Consider the following 19350-nt stretch of genomic DNA (forward strand, 5'->3'; position numbering starts at 1 on the left):
GTGGAGGAAAAATTGGGAAGAGAAATGAGAGTGATGCAAGAAAATCATGAAAAGCAGGTCAACAGCTTGCTAAAGGAGACCCAAAATATGCTGAGGAAAATAAGACCTTTAAAAATAGGCTAACTCAATTGGCAAAAGAGGTTCAAAAAGCCAATGAGGAGAAGAATGCTTTCAAAAGCAGAAATGGAAAAGGAGGCTCAAAAGCTCACTGAAGAAAATCATTCTTTAAAAATTAGAATGGAATAGATGGAGGCTGATGACTTTATGAGAAACCAAGAAATCACAAAACAAAACCAAAAAAATGAAAAAAATGGAAGATAATGTGAAATATCTCATTGGAAAAACAACTGTCCTGGAAAATAGATCCAGGAAAAACAATTTAAAAATTATGGGACTACCTGAAAGCCATGATCAAAAAAAGAGCCTAGACATCATCTTTCATGAAATTATCAAGGAAAACTGCCCTGAGATTCTAGAACCAGAGGGCAAAATAAATGTTGAAAGAATCCACTGATCACCTCTTGAAAGAGAACCAAAAAAAGAAACTCCTGGGAACATTGTAGCCAAATTCCAAAGTTCCCAGGTCAAGGAGAAAATATTTCAAGCAGCTAGAAAGAAATAATTTGAACATTGTGGAAATATAATCAGGATAACACAAAATCTGCCAGCTTCTACATTAAGGGATCAAAGGGTATGGAATATGATATTCCAGAAGTCAAAGGAACTAGGGCTAAAACCAAGAATCACCTACCCAGCAAAACTGAATATAATACTTCAGGGGAAAAATTGGTCTTTCAATGAAATAGAGGACTTTCAAGCATTCTTGATGAAAAGACCAGAGTTGAAAAGAAAATTTGACTTTCAAACACAAGAATCAAGAGAAGCATGAAAAGGTAAAGAGGAAACAAAATACATAGGGGACTTACTAAAGTTGAACTGTTTAGATTCCTACATAGAAAGACAGTATTTTTAACTCTTGAAACTTTTTTTGGTATCTGGGTAGTTGGTTGGATCACACACACACACACACACACACACACACACACACACACACTGAGAGAGAGAGAGAGAGAGAGAGAGAGAGAGAGAGAGAGAGAGAGAGAGAGCACAGGGTGAGTTGAATAGGATAGGATCATATGTTAAAAAGTGAAATTAAGGGGTGAGAGAGAAATATATTGGGAGTAGAAAGGGAGAAATGGAATGGGGCAAATTATCTCTCATAAAAGAGGCAAGTAAAAGACTTCTCAGTGGAGGGAAAAAGGAGGGGAGGTGAGAGAAAATACTTGAAGCTTACTCTCATTACATTCGACTCAAGGAAGGAATAAAATGCACACTCATTTTGGTATTAAAATCCAACTTACAGTACAGGAAAGTGGGGGAGAAAGAGATAAGCAGTGTTGGAGGGGATGATGGAAGGGAGGGCAATGGGAGGAGGGAGCAATTAGAAGTCAGCACTCTTGGGGAAGGAAAAGGTCAAAAAAAGAGAATAGAAGAAAAAGGGGGCAGGATAGGATGGAGGGAAATACATCTAGTCTTACACAACATGACTATTATGGAAGTCATTTGCAAAACTACACAGGTATGACCTATATTGAATTGCTTGCATTCCCAATGGGGATCGATGGGGAGGGAGGAAGGAAGAGAAGCTGGAACTCAAAATTTTAGGAACAACTGTTGAGTATTGTTCTGGCATACAACTAGGAAATAAGAAATACAGGTATTGGGGTGTAGAAATTTATCTTGTCTTCTAGGACAAAAGAGAAGATGGGGATAAGGGAAGGGAGGGATGCTAGAAGGGAGGAAAGATTGGTGATAGAGATAATTAGAACATTTGGTGTTTTGGGGTGGGAGGAGGGGAGAAATGGGGAGAAAATGTGGAACTCAAAATTTTGTGGAAATGGATGTTGGAAACAAACAAATTAAATAAAAATTAAAAGAATAAACTGTAAATAATCTATGAGTTATAAAATTGTAGGACATGAAGCTAGAAGGAACTGTAGGGATTGTTCAGTACAAACACTTCTTTTATAAATAAGGAAAATAAGACTAAAAGAGATAGAGTGTCTTATTGAGGTATGCAAATATCATGTGGAAATTGAAACTCCGGAAGTCATGAGGGAAATGGATTTGAATCCTTTTTCTGATACTTACTAACTTGTTGATTATATTTTGGGGCACATGAATTTCTTTAATCTTATATGTTATAATTCTTATCTTTAGACTGAAGATAAAAAAACTATATATAGCACATATCTCCAAACTTCGGAGCATTTAACATTATAGGTACCAAGTAGCAGGTCTGAGATTTAAATAAAGGGACATTGACTCCAAAACCATTTCCTACTTCACTATATTATAAAGTAATCACAAACTATAGTAATTTTTTTTATTAAAACCATAATTATAGAATTCTACTCCACATCATATAATAATCAATTCATTTTGTATGTAAAAGAATTTTAATTAAATGGCGGTGAATATTTTCAAGAACATCTGGAACAAACCAAGTAAACATAGAAAAAAATTGTACTAAAGGAGACATAATTTTGGAAATTGAATTATTGGTATTCAAAATATTACAAAGGGAAGATTCCAGAAAACTAGAGGAAAATCATTGGCAATATGATTTTAAAAAAACCTGAGAGTATGTACATCAGCAACAAATGGCTCATATGCTTACTTTATCATTTCTGTTAAAACTTTATGAAAATGGTTTATAAATGTATCAAAGGCATTATTAATAAAAATTCTAAGATCATACCTAATAGGCTTTTTCATATTGTTTTCTCTAATACGCTATATCTTCCTTGTTACATAATTGATAGAGTGTAGTAAAATAATATACAATTCCACTATGTGCATAATGTTTTGTGATTACTAAGAGGTATTGAGTCTTGATAGAGACAAAATTAAACTCCCTTCCAACAAAGTGTTTTTCATTCTTATGCTATGCATATACAAAATTTCTTGAGAGAAATTGATTTAAATGATTTTCTCATTATCAATATTAAATTGCATAAATAGATGTCTGTGGCTATCATGAGGGATGTCTCTATGGCAAGTGAATCAGAAAATTTTCTCTTATTTCTATACCTTTGTCATCCACATTTCATGATGAAATACGGAGACTGGGTTCAGAGGGATTACTGCTAAAGGGAGGGGAAAAAAGGATGAATAATAGATGACACAATGGTTTAAAAATAAATTTCTTTACAACAGTCATGTGAAATAGGCACCCCACATGTTACTACTTACATTTTCCAGATTAAAAAAACTAAGACCCAAAGAAAGCAAATAACTCAACCTAGGTCACACATACGAGTGAAAAAGCTTACATTTGATCTTAGGTGTTTTGAAACCAATAGGAATGTTCTTGTCACAACAAATACAAATATTTCAAAAAATGGGGAGAAAAAGAGATTTTCCTATATTTTATAACAAATATAATTACTGTTTAATAGCACCATTGACAATGTAAACCCATGAGAACATCTTATTCTTCCTGCTCAAGACACTACCCTGAGTAATATTCTGTGATTCCTTTGCCCTAGAGAAATTACTTTAGGTATTTAGGTAGCTTAAGTGGAGAGGGATCTATCTATCTATCTTTCTATTTTCAGTCTGTGGATATCTGTTTATCCACATTCTAATATGCATGTATGTATATATTGAAAATTATATAACACTCAAATTCTTTTATTTATGAATGTATATGTTTGCTATATATAAGCATAAAGAAATATATATATATAAGCATATATATATAAACATTCATGTTAAGAATTTATTAATGGTGTTTATTAATAGCAGTAAGCATATGTTTATGTATATGTATACACAAAAAAGACCCAGAAGAGCACAGACATCATTTCAACAAGTCATGTAGAATCTTTAGTGTAGTGCCCTACTGTTCTGATCTGTATATTTTCCTGTGGTACATAACATTTTTATCAGTGACTTAGTTCATAAATTCATATGTATAAAATCAGAGATATTGTGTTACAAGGAAAAATTGAAGACATTATAGATGAGGAAACTGAGGCCCAGATATGTTGAGAGACTTTTCCAAGATCCTTTTAAAAAATCTTTCTGTTTATTCTTTCCCACAATGAAAGGACACATTAAAGTCTCCTACAATTATTGTTGTGATACTGTCAATATATTTTTCAGCTTTTCCTTTAGTAACTTAGATGTACTTGCATTTAGTCTATAAACATTCTTAACGAAATGTTGTTCTGTTGACTATGGTACTTTTAAGAATAATGTAGCTTTTTGGTTCCTGTTTACACTAATGACTAGCATTGGTACAACTCTATAATGTTTCCAAAGTGCTTTTTATTTATAACTTTATATAGTGATATGTTACTGGTACCTTACCTAAAAACCATAATCACTGCTTCTGTCTTTTAGGAATCGCTTGATAAAAAGTACCTTTTATTCTATGTCCTCATTTTCAGTCGATGTGAGTCTGTGTGTATGTTTGTACATGTGTTTATTTAAAATGTTCTCTTAGATACAACTGATTGTAGGCTATTATTCTGTTTTTTTCTGCTATTCCCTTTTGTTTTATTGAGGAATTTAACCTATTCATAAATTTATAATTACTAATTTGTATTTTTCTCCATTTAATTCTTTTGAATTGATTTTCCATTCCCTTTTAAAAACCTTTTTAAGGTTAGTACTTAGTCCTTACAGTGAGTTATATTTTGATCCTAGTCTCCACCCACTGATTCTCCCTTGCTTACTTTCTACAATGATTTTTTATTTACCTTGAGAAGGCCTTCTTTTGTTCTTTATTCCTATTTCTCCCTCTTTCCTTTCCTTCCTTCTTTCTTTCCTGCTTTCCATTTCTTTTCCTTTCTTTCCCCTTTGGTTTAACTTTCCTTTTCCAAGAAAAATTAAAATGTGTTTCAAAAATTTCTTTTTGTTCTTTGTTCTTTCAACTTATTGTCTTCATTTAGAATGTCCTTTGAAAAGAAACAATATAGTTTTTCTCCTACCTTATTCCTTTTCCTTTTTGACTTATTTTGAAATATTATTTATTGATCAGAGGTTTTTACACCAACACATTCTTAATTTTCTCTTTGCTTTTCATACAAGGTAGTCTTCTGAAAAACAAAAGTTTTGTTCTCTCATGAGTCAAGTATACTGATGGGTTCAATCGCCACTTTCACTTATTCCTCTGTTGGCTTTCTTATCTTGTTTGTTTTGGAATAATGCATTTTCTTAGAAATAGTAAATCATTAAGGAGACAGTGTAGTATGGTTGAAGTCATTCTGAATCTGAATGGTGTTTAGACCCTTTCCCAAGAGAAGTCCTTTGTTAGACCTCTCATTGTCTCTGTGGAAGGATACTTTGATATACCTTCCTTTTTTAAAGATCCCAGTCCTAGGATCTGACTCTTATTCACCCTCTCCAAATCATTCCTCCCATATTCAATGCTCTTTCTCACAGTCATTCATACAGGATAATAGAATTAAGATACTTTTTCTAATCTTGTTCCTAAGTAAGGCCAGAATGAATCTCTGGCTTTGTTTCATATTTTGTATCAACTTTGTATGCTGAAGATAGATAGATAGATAGATAGATAGATAGATAGATAGATAGATAGATAGATAGATAGGCAGACAGACAGACAGACAGACAGACAGACAGACAGACAGACAGACAGACAGACAGATAGATAGATAGATAGATAGATAGATAGATAGATAGATAGATAGATAGATAGATAGATAGAGTGAGTGAGAATTTGTTGTTGTTTTTCCTGTGTCAGGCTTTATGCCTAGTTGTTGTGTATAAAAATGAAAACATGTTAAAAACACCTTATTGAAAATGCTTACATTCTAATACAGGAAGATAATGCATTAAAAGGAGCTAGAAATCCAAGTTGTGATGACTGGAGATGTCTGTGAAGGGCAGGAGAGGACTGGAATTGGGCAAAATAAAGGAAATTTGGAATATTACTGCCCAGAGTCAATGAAATAGTTTTGGTAAAGTATTTACATGATGCCTGCTACATAGTAGGCACTAGATGAATGTTGTTGTTGTTTTTTTTATTCCCTCCTTTACCACACCCCAAACACATGCCCAATAAATATTAACTTGATATACAAGGAGTTGAGTTCGACTCCACAGAATATTGATATAATTCTTTTCTTTCCCCTTATTCTGCCTCAAATGCTATTTCCCTGAAAAATGATACATGACTATGAATCATAGAATTCTGTAAGTTTAGAGAAGTCAAAATAGAAGGTGTGAAAGTAAAGGAAACTGAATTATTTTCATCTGATAATTGACATAAAACATATCATCATCAAGAGATGCATAACTTCAAAGGAGGTAAGGTTATCAAATGGAATTTTCTATATATGAGGAACTAATTTTCAGAATCTGGAAGGGGGATTAGTTTTATTTTTCCCTCCCCATCTACTATAATTCATCAGTAAATGTTTCCTGAATTGGTGATCATGTGCTAAGTCTGCCAAAATATCAAGGAAATGAAAAGACAAAGCCTACAAACAATTCAATTATTTCAGAGTTTTATCAAAGAACATAGCATGGACAACCTATCAGTGATGATGGGGAAAAGGTAAGAGAATGCAACTTCTATCCCCATTTCTCTTAAGCCTTTTATGAATCTTTAGAACTCTATTCGTTGAAGACACACTATATTTATGAAGGAGACTCTCCACTTACTAAGATCCCAGTTTTGTTATTTTTTTCTAATACAGGAAAACCACTTTATTGGAGTTTTTCTTTCCTTCTTTTCTTCTCCATCTTGTTTTTGACTTTTCAGCATTTCAGTTGACATAGAGACAAAGGGTAATCTGTTTACTCATGTCTCAAATTTGTTTAAGCCCTTAAGAATTTAAGATTATTTAAAGGAGTAAATAAAACCAAAAAGGAGGATCTACCTCAGCCTATCTCACCTAGAAAATCTTTCATAAGACAGGTAAGAGAACTACTTTCATAGCTTGGCAGGTGGTTCAATTAATAAGTGCTTTATCCATGTATCTATCTATCTATCTATCTATCTATCTATCTATCTATCTATCTATCTATCTATCTATCTGTCTGTCTGTCTGTCTGTCTGTCTGTCTGTCTGTCTGTCTGTCTGTCTGTCTGCCTGTCTAAAAGTTCTTTTGAATAGGAAATCTAGGCATAGAAACTTATCTCAAAAATATATAGAATAAATAGATGATGGGGGAAGGCAGAAACAAAATGGCATTAAATCTATCTATACACTAAATAAATGATTAAACCCTTGATGCTATTTATTTAGTCTTCAAATTTTAAAGCTTTCTACATAGAAAGAAAACGAGCAATAGAATATTTGTTCAGTACTTCATATTTAGTATGTTTTAAATTTATGAAGTGGACCAAAACAAACCTAAATCAGGGAAGTATAAAGATTATCTATTACACAGTGAGACAGAAGGGACAGTCTAAACAGTGAAGTGCCAGCAATAATATTTTACCAAAAAAAAAACCACCAAGAAAATTTTAGCACATTGGACACTCTAGGGAACATTTATAGAAAGACAAAAAAGAATCATACTGCATAAGACAACCATGAAATGTTTTTGTCCTTATTACTTATTAATAATTATTTTCTGAGGCAGTTTCAATAGTCATGGATATTTCAGCAGTACAACTGATTTTCTTTGTGTTGTTTTTGAATATTCAAAATAATATAATAATGAGCAATAATTAGGAAAGTTCATATAAGAAACAGAAGTTTGGATCTTTATGCTCAATTTGGCAGTTGAATATTAAGTCTGGTCTGTAATAATAGCATTTATAGTAGCATGGATAATAAAAATTGCAGCAGCCCTGAACACTAGTTCATTTTTTGATGTATGGTGCTAGTGTTTTGATGTTCTTTTGTGTTGGACTCTATTTTAAGTGTATGTAAAATATATTCATTGATTATATTGAGGGTGAAAAAGAAACAAGTCAATGAATAAATGGATGAGTTTAAAAATAAGTAGGAACTTATGATGTGCCAAGCATGATACAATGCTGATGGAAGGTAAGCGTTTCTATTATCTGGACACCTGATAGAATTCTCTTTGCCTAAAGCATAACAGTTAATACTTTCATGATTTGCCTTATTAATGTTTTTATCCATCAAAGTGTAGTGGAATGAATAAGGATAAGTGATATTCTATATCTAATTCTCTTCAAGGTGAAAATTCTTTACATAGATGCAAATAATGAGACCTTGTGCAGGTTACCAATATAAGGTTTTATAATTCTCTTGAAACTACTTGAATTGTCAAAAGTAGAAGATGGGGACAATATAGCTATGTAGTCACTCATATGAAAAAAATAATCCTAATAGTTAAACATATTGTATATTCACTATAAATCAGCAATTTGATATAGTGGCAAAAAAGCTAATGCCATCTTAAGACTCTGTCCCAGTAAGGTTAGACCTAAAATATTTTATTCAATTTGGGGCACTCTCATTTAGAAAGAATATTAATAAAGTGGGAGAACAACCAGATGAGAGCAAACAAGATGGCAAATGGATTTTAAAAGGTTTCATGTAAGCACAATGTTGGGCACATGGTAGATATTAATACTTTTCAAACTGAATGAAAGGAACTAGGGATGTAGTTTTGAAAGGAAGACTTGGGTGGGATGGAAATGAAATATGATAGTTGCCTTTTCAAATATTTGAAAAGAAGAAAGATTAAATTTGAACTGCTTGGATCCAGAGTGTAAAATTTACAAGTAATTATGAGGCAAAATTGAACTTTGTTTTAAGAGAAATATTTCAATGGAACATTCTACCTTGGGAAGAGATTGATTAGGTTTCATTAGATGGCTTCAAGCAAAGACCCAATGCCTGCTTATTTGTTGGGCTTATTGCAAAGTGGATCCTTGTTCAAGTATAGTTAAGACAAACAGGACTCTGAGGTTCCTTAATACTCTAATACTGTGATTTTGTTGTTATAAAAATTTCAGTAATTATTGTAATTGTCATATGTTGAATTAATGAGCCAGGGCACAATATAGCTCTTCATGTTGCCTAGTTAATGATCTCTTCATTTCAGCTATGTTTAGAATCAATGTTGATTATTATAACCACATTAGTTATATAGCTGAAATGAATTAACTGTTTCAGTTGGATCACCTCATATAACCACAAATATTTTAATGAATTTGAATCTAATGTTTGACAGACTTTTCTCTTGTAAATATATTTACTTCATTATCAATAGGTGATCTACCACAAACTGTGGTAAATGATAAAATTTTGTGGTGGGTTTTTTTTTTTTGAGGGGGAGTGGTAGAAAGAGACCCTACATTCAAGAAGCCTACATCCTAATGAAAGATCACATTAGAATATAGGATCCTTGAGGGAAAGATCTATTTTTACTTTTTTTTCCTCTTCTTTTTATCACTTAGCACAGTTATCTGGCACATAGCAAATAGTTAAGAAAAAATTGTTTATAAAGTATACATCAGAACATATAAGATAAATACACAGTAGGTGGAAGGTGCAAGACAGTCACATCTTTTTGTTTAATTAGAATATGTAGATCTGATTAATTTATTTCATTTCCTCAATTTTTATGTTATTGGCATTCAGAGGCATTTTCTTGTCTATATTGCATGAAAATATGTTGTTATTCAGTTTTTATGTAAATAGATTTATCAGGAAAAATTCAATAATATACATTAGCCTATCAAATATATTTTAATCCTCTTTAGTTTTCAGTGGCATTTTATTTTTTAAATAAACAATAACGATCAATGTATTGAATATAACAATGTACACATCAGTCAAACTATTATAATAAAAAATTGAACACATCTGTACAAATCATGGAGTATACTGTTGTTTTTCTTAACTGATACATTGGAATGGACCTAAGTGTCCACTTAATACAACCCACATTTTAAGGAATTTATCTACATATCTAGCAAGTGGTCATCTAACTTTTGTTTTAAATTCTCAAGTTATAGGAACAATATTTCTCAAGACAACACACTTTTGATATAATAATTGTTGCTTCTCTATGATTTCTACCCATTGTTTCTAATTGTTCCTCATTGTTTTCTGGACCCAAGCTGAAGAAGTCCAATCTACCTTGAAAGTAACGCCCTTTGAACATTTGAAGACAGTAATCATAGTGCAAGGAGATCACTAGGAGCCATCTTGGATAGCCTGTGACCAAACAAGGATGTCTAAAATATCTTCAAGTGATCACCCAGCTTTCTGAACTTCCAAAGATGTACTTAAGTGCATGTGAACAATGGAGATGGTTTGTATGTGTTACCATGACCCATCTGTGAAAATAGCCACTCTAACCTTTCAGCTTCTCATATATTCCTTGTGTGGAACCATACTCAGATCCTTTTTGAATTGAAAATATCTTTTTAGCCAAATGTTGGCTCTGTTGGTATCATCTTTAAACATCTAAGATTATTTCTTGTTAGCACAGAGTAAGCCTTTGGTGAAGGCAAAATAAAAGTATATTTAAAGATGATTAGATTTTCAGTTGTTCATAAAATGTACTTTCTCCTACTCTGGATTATTTTTCCCCCTCAGAGATGTTGAAAATTCTGCCAAATTTGAAGATCACAGCTTTAGTCATTCTTAGACTTATGCCAGTCAGAGAAAACAGTCTTGACATTTGTGGATGCTGTGAATGGAATATTTTTCACTGATGAATAACTCAAACATGACTCTACAGATTTCTCTCAGTCCTTAAAACTAAACAAAACCTCAAATCCACTTTCTTTTCCAATTGGAAAGTTTAGGCTCATAATCTATTTACTTTCCAAAACTTTTAGCAATTGGGAAAGAGCAATTATAATGAAATATATATTAAAAATCATATTAACTTTGAAATCCAGAATCCCACACCCTATGAACAAATCATAATTAACTTCCTCAAGCATAAAAAAATTTGGAGGGAGATGCAGTTCTACTAGGAAACAAATACTTATTCAAAAATGTATTTGTTTTCACTGTTGGCCACCCTTATTTGCTTTGCATACTGTTTTCAGAAATGGAGCCTAGTCTCTTTCCTACTGGAGTTACTTTGGAAAGAAACAAGGTTTCTCTAATATTGGAAAGATAATTCAGTTAATTCTGTTTTTACATACATGTATGAAAGACATAAATATATTTCTAAAGCATTTAAGATATGGAGTCAAAACTTCTGAATTATTTGGCTCAGATAAATCTCTTTTCCTTTAGAACAAAGTTTTCTGTTTTACTTTCAATCTATTTTTTGCTAGTTGTTGACTGGGATCAAAACTTTTTCCATTTTTCCTCAAGCCCCCATGCCAATTGCTGACTTGTTTATTTCCCCCCTCATTGGCAAAATCAAGGCTATTGGTGAGAATGCCCTTGAATCTCCTATACATATTAAAACTTCTTTAAAATTTTATTTATTACATCTTTCATTCTTATCAGAAAAATAAGTGATCTTTTTTTCCCTTCCTAAGTTAGTTGTTGTTCAGTAATGTTCAGCTCTTCATGACCTGTGGAGTTACTGTCCATGGGGTTCACATAGCAAATATACCAGAGTGATTTCACATTTCCTTCTCCAATGGATTAAGACAAACAGAAGTGACTTGCCCAGGGTCACACAGCTAGTAAGGCTCTGAGGTCAGATTTGAATTCATGAATATGAGTCTTCCTGATTTCAGACCCATTGTTCTGATTACCATGTGACCTAACTGCCTTTTCTATTCAAAACTGCTATTAATACCCTTAATCCTATATCATTCTCTATGATCTTGTCTAGGTCCTTACCATTAATCATCTCATCTATCTTATATTTTAAATTCCTTCCACTGCACTGTCTGCCTTTTCTCTACATATAAATATGTTTATTTCTCTCAGTTAAAACACACACACACACACACACACACACACACACACACACACACACACACACACACACACACCCCTCTTTCCTTGGTAGTGCTATTCCCTTAATTCCCTATATCTACTTTCCCATATTTCTTATCCTTCTCTTTGCCAAACTCATTGATAAATACTATATAACAGATAATTTAGCTTATTCAAAATTTTTCTAAAGATTTTGATTGAACAAAATAAATTCAATTAAGATAAAAATAACAAAGACCTTAATTGGGAAAAGAATGTTTTGTGGATCATATCCCTGATAAACTAAAACAAAACAAAACAGAAATATATAAGAACAAGAGTCATTCCTTACTGAATACTTTGTTTAACAATATGTAAATACAAAGTTCCCATAAGGAGAATTACAAGCTACATCAAAGATGACTTCAGAACATTAATAATAAGAGAAATGAAAATCAAAACCATTCCACTGTTCCACTTTATGGCAGGTCAAAGATGAAATGACTGAAGAAATAAAAGGTTCCAACTTTCAAGCATATTATTAAACAATGCATGCCAATTGCATGTAAATTGGGGACCAGACCTCCTCAGCTTTAGCACTGGACCCCAAATACAAGGAAAAGCAAATTTTTATGAATTAAAAGACAGAATTAAAGTGAGATGTCAGGATAGACAGTTAAGTAATCTGAATTCTAAATGGAGGAAAAGTCAAGGGCTTTCCAAGGTGATAGGTGTAGAGTAAATAGGTTCAGTTCTCTGAAATCAGAAAAAGAAGTTTTCCAATCCCCACAAATGTCCATATTTAATCAAAGGAACATGGAAACTTTAATTGTTTTGCCAATATAGTACCAGTTTTCAAATAAGATATATGAGTTACATTAGATGTATAAGTATGAGAAAGCTACTTGCATTAACCTTCTGATCTGACTAGGTTTTTGGTAATCATAGCCTAGGCCCTCAGTTAACAATCTCTAAGCAATAAATAGAAGTGGTCCAGGTCCTAGCAATGTAGGGCTAAGTTTAAACAATACAATTTTTTTCACAGTTCCCATAATTTAATACATTTTTTCTCACAAGACAGAAGTTGGAATAGAACCATAATTGAATAGAAAGGGAACTGAGCTAGCTCCAGAATTAAATTACAAGATGGATTCAATTCCCATAATCCCCTCAGTTGGACAGCCAGAAAACTGGTAAAGATGACAGAATATGACTAATCAATTGTAAGTCAATTGACTAAGACTTGTCAAACAGAAGACAATATATCTTCCTCATGGATCTGTGAATTGTTCCAACAATTTCAGAATCCTATTTGAAATTATGATAAGAAAGTTACTAAGAAATCCATTTGAGCCAGTATACTTCCAAAGAGATTAAAGTTAGATAGAACGTTCTCATGAATGCCAAAATATTTATAGCAGCAATAGAGTGGAAAATGTGGCAGCTAAGTACATGCCCATAAATTGGAGAAAGACTAAGCAAATCACAATACGTACATGTGGTAGGATTTTTTTCACTCTAAGAAAAGATGAATAAGAATGCAGAGAAGCATGGAAAGATGTATCTAAAACCAATGCAAAATGAAATAAGAAAAACCAGTAAGTTACACACACACACACACACTTATTTGCTTGCAACATATTTATTTACTTATACTTATAACATACTTATTTAAATATATAGGCCAAAATTAAAATTAAACCCCATACAATTAAAAGACCAGGCATGAATAAAGAAAATATATGAGAAAGGTATGTATATATTTTAAATAGTTTTTATGTCTATATTTTGTTTTTGTATCACACCATATACTTTCCGCTTCCTCTTTCCCAAAAAGTCATCCTTTATAGTTTCTCTCCTCTTTTGCACAGGTAAGGGAATATGGGTATGAAAAGAATGCAGTACTTTAAGCTTTGGTATTGGTAAGTTTTTCTGAATTGTGTTTTGTATTTTTTTTTAATTTTTTGCCTTTACTATAAGAGATAGTTTTCTAAGAAATTTAAGGGGGAAAGGTTATATTTGGAAATGAAAGTGGTGTAAAGATTTTAAAAGAGATCAATAAAATGTTTAATAAAGACTTTTTAAAAAGAACAAAAAAAGAATTAGGTTAGTTTCTGTGCCTGAAAATGTCACTCACTTTGGAATACAGCTTCTTTCTTACTCTTTTTTCTTAAAGATCAACCATAACCTCATAGTTGCCTAATTCAGTGATCCTATTTTAAAATCCTTATTCTCCATCATTTCTTCAATTCACTTATCAATGTTTTCATAACTTCATAACCCATTCTTTTTAGACAAAATTCTTAAAAGTCTTATTTTTTTCTCCTTCTCTGATTGACTAGCTTCCTTTTATATGTCATAGCTTTGTTCTTAACCATTTTCTCTTGCTATACTTTCTCCTTTGGTAAAGCCATCTATTTCCTCAGTTTCATTGCCACCTCTATAAGGATAACTCTCCAAACTACATTTCAGTTCTAATCTGTATCCTGAACTGAAGACTCATGCTTTAAATTGTTCAGTGAACATTTCAACTGGGATATACTTTTAGTGTCTTTAACTCAATATGTTTAAAATAATGATTCATGACCTGTCCTCTCAAATTTCTTCATTCTTTTTATTTCCAGTCCTTCAATTATTTTAAACACTATGCTTGAGAGCAAGGTGTCAGTTTTGATTCCTTCTCTCTTTGTCCCACTGATAAAAAACAAAGCAAAACAAAAAAAGGCATTTCCCACAGATACTGTCTGTGAAAATTCTCTTACATCTATAGTGTATGTTTCAACTATTTTAGGTTTTTATACAATCTCAATTAGATTATTACAATAGTGTTCTGAAATTACTCTCACTGGTACTACTTGTTGAAAATCAATCCATTCTTTAAGATGTTAGATGAGTGCTAATTATTTTTATCTTTATAATTATTATAATTATTGTCAAATTATTATAACTATCAATTATTATAGTTATTATCGAATTCTACATCTTCCATTAAGTTTTGCCTTATTTTCCTTTTTTTCTTTTCTACTCAATAACAAAAAAAACTTTTAACATTCATTTTTTATTATCTTGAGTTCCAAATTTCCTTCATCACTCCTTACCATCACCCCTCCTTGAAAAGCAAACTTTTAGACATAAATTATACATGTTCAATTATACAAAATATATCTTTTTGTTAGCCATATGTAGTAGCAACCATTCTAGCACACAGGGTGGGTTGCTAGCACAGGTCCTTTGATCTGCTTTTCTTAAGGAAAGACAGCTTCAAAAGGGTTAGAAATCTTATTTTAATTACAAATAGATATAAAGAAGTGAGTATCCAAGAAATAATTCAATAGACAGGTCTCCAACTGTCTAAACAGAATAATACAACCATCTACATATACCAGCAAAACAAGAAAGCACCAATATCTGAGCAGTCAGGTGGCTCTTAACAAATGACTACCCAGAGTCTGTTCCAGGCAATCAAAAGGTCCTTCTCGTGAGTGATCCCATAAAACAAAATGCCATCGTCCCAGAATATAGAGTTTTCAACTAACAGGCTCAGAGTCAGAAGGCATCACAAGCCTTGTAACTCAGCACAGCTGTGAATTACTGAGATTATCTATCCTTCAGATGTTTACAATTTGGACTGGGTCTAAGAAATTGAATTCCAAAACTACAACAACAACAAAAATTCCCACTCTGTTTATGTTTATACCTTGCTGCAAAATAAAACACATTAAAAATGAAAAATATTTTTCTTTAAATATATATTTTAGAAGTCAATAACATCTTTCATTACAAATCCTTCAGAATTGTCTTGGATCATTGCATTACTAAGAACAGCCAGCTCATTCACAGTCAATCGTTATACAGATACTGCTGTTACTGTTTACAATGATCCCCTGCTTCTGCTCAGGTCACTTTGCTGTCAGTTTATACATCTTTCCAAATTTTTCTGAAAGCATCCTGCTTGTTGTTTCTTAAAGCACAAAAGAATTCCATCACAATCATATACTATAACTTGTTCAGTTGCCCCCAGTTTGTAAGCATCCCCTCAATTTCCAATTCTTTAGCACCACAAAAAGTGCTACAATAAATATTTTTATACACATAGGTCCTTTCCTTAGACCTTGTCTTGATCTTTCTGGATCAAAAGATATGTATAGTTTTATAATTCTTTGGGCATAGTTCCAAATTGCTCTTCAAAACAGTTGCATCAGTTCATAATTCCATGAACAGTGAATTAATGTCCCTAGGTTATCACATCCCTTTCAAATTTTGTCATTTTCCTTTTCTGTCATGTTAGCAAATCTGATTATTAAAAAAATAATCTTTGCTTAGAGATAATGAGAGGATGTGGTGCTGTGCCTGGTAAAAGAACAAAAATCCCTTCTTATATTTTCACCAAACTGAATACACTAGAAATTTGTAAATAACATAGCAAAATTTATATCAATATAGTGGCAAATTAAGTCACAGCATTCAATATGCAAAAGAGGAGGAAAATTCTCACACCTGTACATCCAAAATTCATCATGCATAATAAAGATAATTCTAATAAAGCAAATTCAATGTCTTGATGAGATGATATAATTAAAAAACTATAAGGATTCTTAGAAGTCATATAATGCAATCACCTTATTTTACAGATAAAGAAAATTAGGCCAAAAGAGATGAGGTAGAATTTATAAGGCTACAGGGAGGTTGAATGAGAGCATCAGGATTTGAACATAGCTCCTCTAATTATAAATCCGTTGTTTACATTGCTATATAGATAGGTGAACGTAGACATACAGATACACACGTTTTCACCCATGTGCATGTCCATGGAAATGCTTTTGTTTCTATGCATATGTTTAAGTTTGAAATAAAAAAAAAAAATACAAACCCCTGCCCTCAAGGAAGGCATAAGAGGAAGAAAGCTAGGTATAGTTTGTTATGAACCATAAAGAAAATAAAATGTCTCAACTTCTTTGCAAACCTTAAGAGCTATATTATTATTAGTAGTAGTATCCCTACTGTTACTATTATTATAAATATTGAGAAGAAAGGCTTCAAAAAATTCAGGGAAGGAAAGGTAAGCTATCTCATGGCCTACAATTTTCCAAGGGGAAGTATGATTGAAGGTTAACTGTTCTATATAGTCTTATTAGGCTAATCCATTAAGGAATTATGTAGGTAATAATTTTTTTAAGCTTAAGAGATAAAAGACCCTGATGAAAAGTAGAGTTCATATCAAAGGTTTTTTGATTAAAATTTCCACATCAGTGAAGGGATTTTTTTTTTAATCTTTGCATGACCATTTTCTCATGGTGGATATGGAGATGGAAAGAAGTAGTCATTTAACTAGATTATTATTTTTTTTGTAACATGAGGAACTGTATCCTTTTTTATTTTTACGTATTTGTTAGTCATTTTTGTTGCATTTTATGATTCACAAGAGTCTCATTGTATTTTGATCCCAAGTCTAAATCACTGGACTAGTCTCATTTCAGTGTGTCCTAGAATAAATGTATTATAGTAAAAAAAAAAACTATTCTATCAAACTGAGCAAAAGTTATTCTAAAGGGGAAGAAAAAGGGAAAAATTAAATTGTATAGAGAGTGATGTGAGTGTATAAGAGATTCTATGACTAACTTCAATTAAACAAAGATACGTTAACGATGTAAGCAAATCAAGTTAATTATATATGTGTATAATATTGTCCCAAAATATTAGTGTGGTATTCAGGCATTAAGTATCATGATTGCATTAAGATTCTTGAGATGTCCCATACAGATTTTCTCAAAATAACGCTAAAGTTTAGGAGGCCGCATGCCTTAGAAAATTGATGAGCTATATTAGAGACAAGAAACTAAATGAATGAATGAAGGAAGGAAGGATAGTCCCATTGATAAGAGTGAATGAGATGATAATAGGTGGAGAAAAAGATAGAAATATTCACTTCTTGTCCAGATTCTATTTTCTCTTCCAAAATGATGAGAAAATGTGTTGGAAGAAAATAGTGAGACATAGTAGCTAGAAGAGATATCTTGTAATACCTGAAGGATAATTATGTGAAAAAAATATTTTACTCTCATTTTGAAAAGATTCAGAGACCAGCATTCAGAGTAAGAGGTAAAGTCAAAGATAATAATATGCCAACTGAATAGGAGACATTTCTTAAAATAATATCTAGAGAGTGCAGAGCAAAGATATTGGAGTAACTCTTACCAATTTCCCTCCAAATAACTTTAAAATAATACCTCAAATCAAGTTCTGGAGCAGCAGAACCAATGAAAGGTTGGTGTGAAATTATTTTTCAACCCAAAACAACTTAGGAGGTTGACAGGAAAAATCTTTCTCAACATGGTGGAGGTAGGCCATGGGCACTCAGTGTAAGCACTACAGATAATGGTTTGAAAGCTTCCGCATTACAAAGGCATCAGTTTCAGGAGCTCAGAGCAGACAGAAGGGGGTGGGGTAGAGAAGATTACTGGTCAGAAGTGAATTACAGAGGAACCCTTTGATGATCCTCCATGTAGGGCCCTGTTACATTGCATAGGTACAGAAGGTGAGAAGGAATCAGACAGCAGGAGTCTTGGTCACAGTTTCAGGAAAGAGAGGAGTGTTTGTGAGTGTTCAATGAGGGGAAGGGGATTGGAAAGTAGAGGGAGGTTTTATCTCAGGATCAAGGTTGAAAAGAGTAACATCTTTTGCCTGAGTTACATTAATGGGGCCAGAAGGAACAAAAGCACTCAGGACCACATGGTACCAGGGGTTCTGGTCCTAGTTGGGAGAGGGTAGGGCATGTAGAGTAGTGTTTTTGGATGCCAGTGGGCCACAGCACAGGCCAGGAGAACACTGATCACACATCTCCTTAAATTGTGCCATTTTGGAAGATCTGAAAATTTTCAAACTCCTGAACTATCTCTCTAAAGAGCAGCACAAAAAACCTGAAGCTTGGGAGAGTGGATTCTCTACTCTTGGGAAAGAGCTGAAGATTAACATAAAGTTCAAAGTCAAGAAGTAAACTGAAAAAAATGAGCAAACAACAAAAAAAGAACCTGACTATAGAAAGTCATTATGGAAATAGAGGAGATTGATAAACTCAAAAGAAGAGAATTACATCAAAGCAGCTATATGTGAATCCTCAAAGAAAAATCTGAATTGTACAAAATCCCAAAAAATAATACCTCAAAGCTCTCAAAAATTATTTAAAAAAATGAGAGATGTAAAGGAAAAATTCAGAAAGTGATGCTCACTGATATTTTCATTCTTAAAATATTAGAACTGGGCATGTAAAAGCCAAGGACTCCATGAGACATCAAGAATCAGTTAAACAAAATCAAAAGAATTTTAAAAGTAGAAGAAAATGTAAAGTATTTCCTTGGAAAAACAACTGACCTGAAAAAGAGATTGGAAAGAGATAATTTCAGGATTATTGGACTACCTACAAAATATGATTTAAGGGGAAAAAGGAGCCTGGGTATAATATTACAAGAATCAACTACCAAACAAAATTGAGT

This window comes from Notamacropus eugenii, chromosome 2, assembly GCF_028372415.1.
Source record: "Notamacropus eugenii isolate mMacEug1 chromosome 2, mMacEug1.pri_v2, whole genome shotgun sequence".
Taxonomy (NCBI): Eukaryota; Metazoa; Chordata; class Mammalia; order Diprotodontia; family Macropodidae; genus Notamacropus; species Notamacropus eugenii.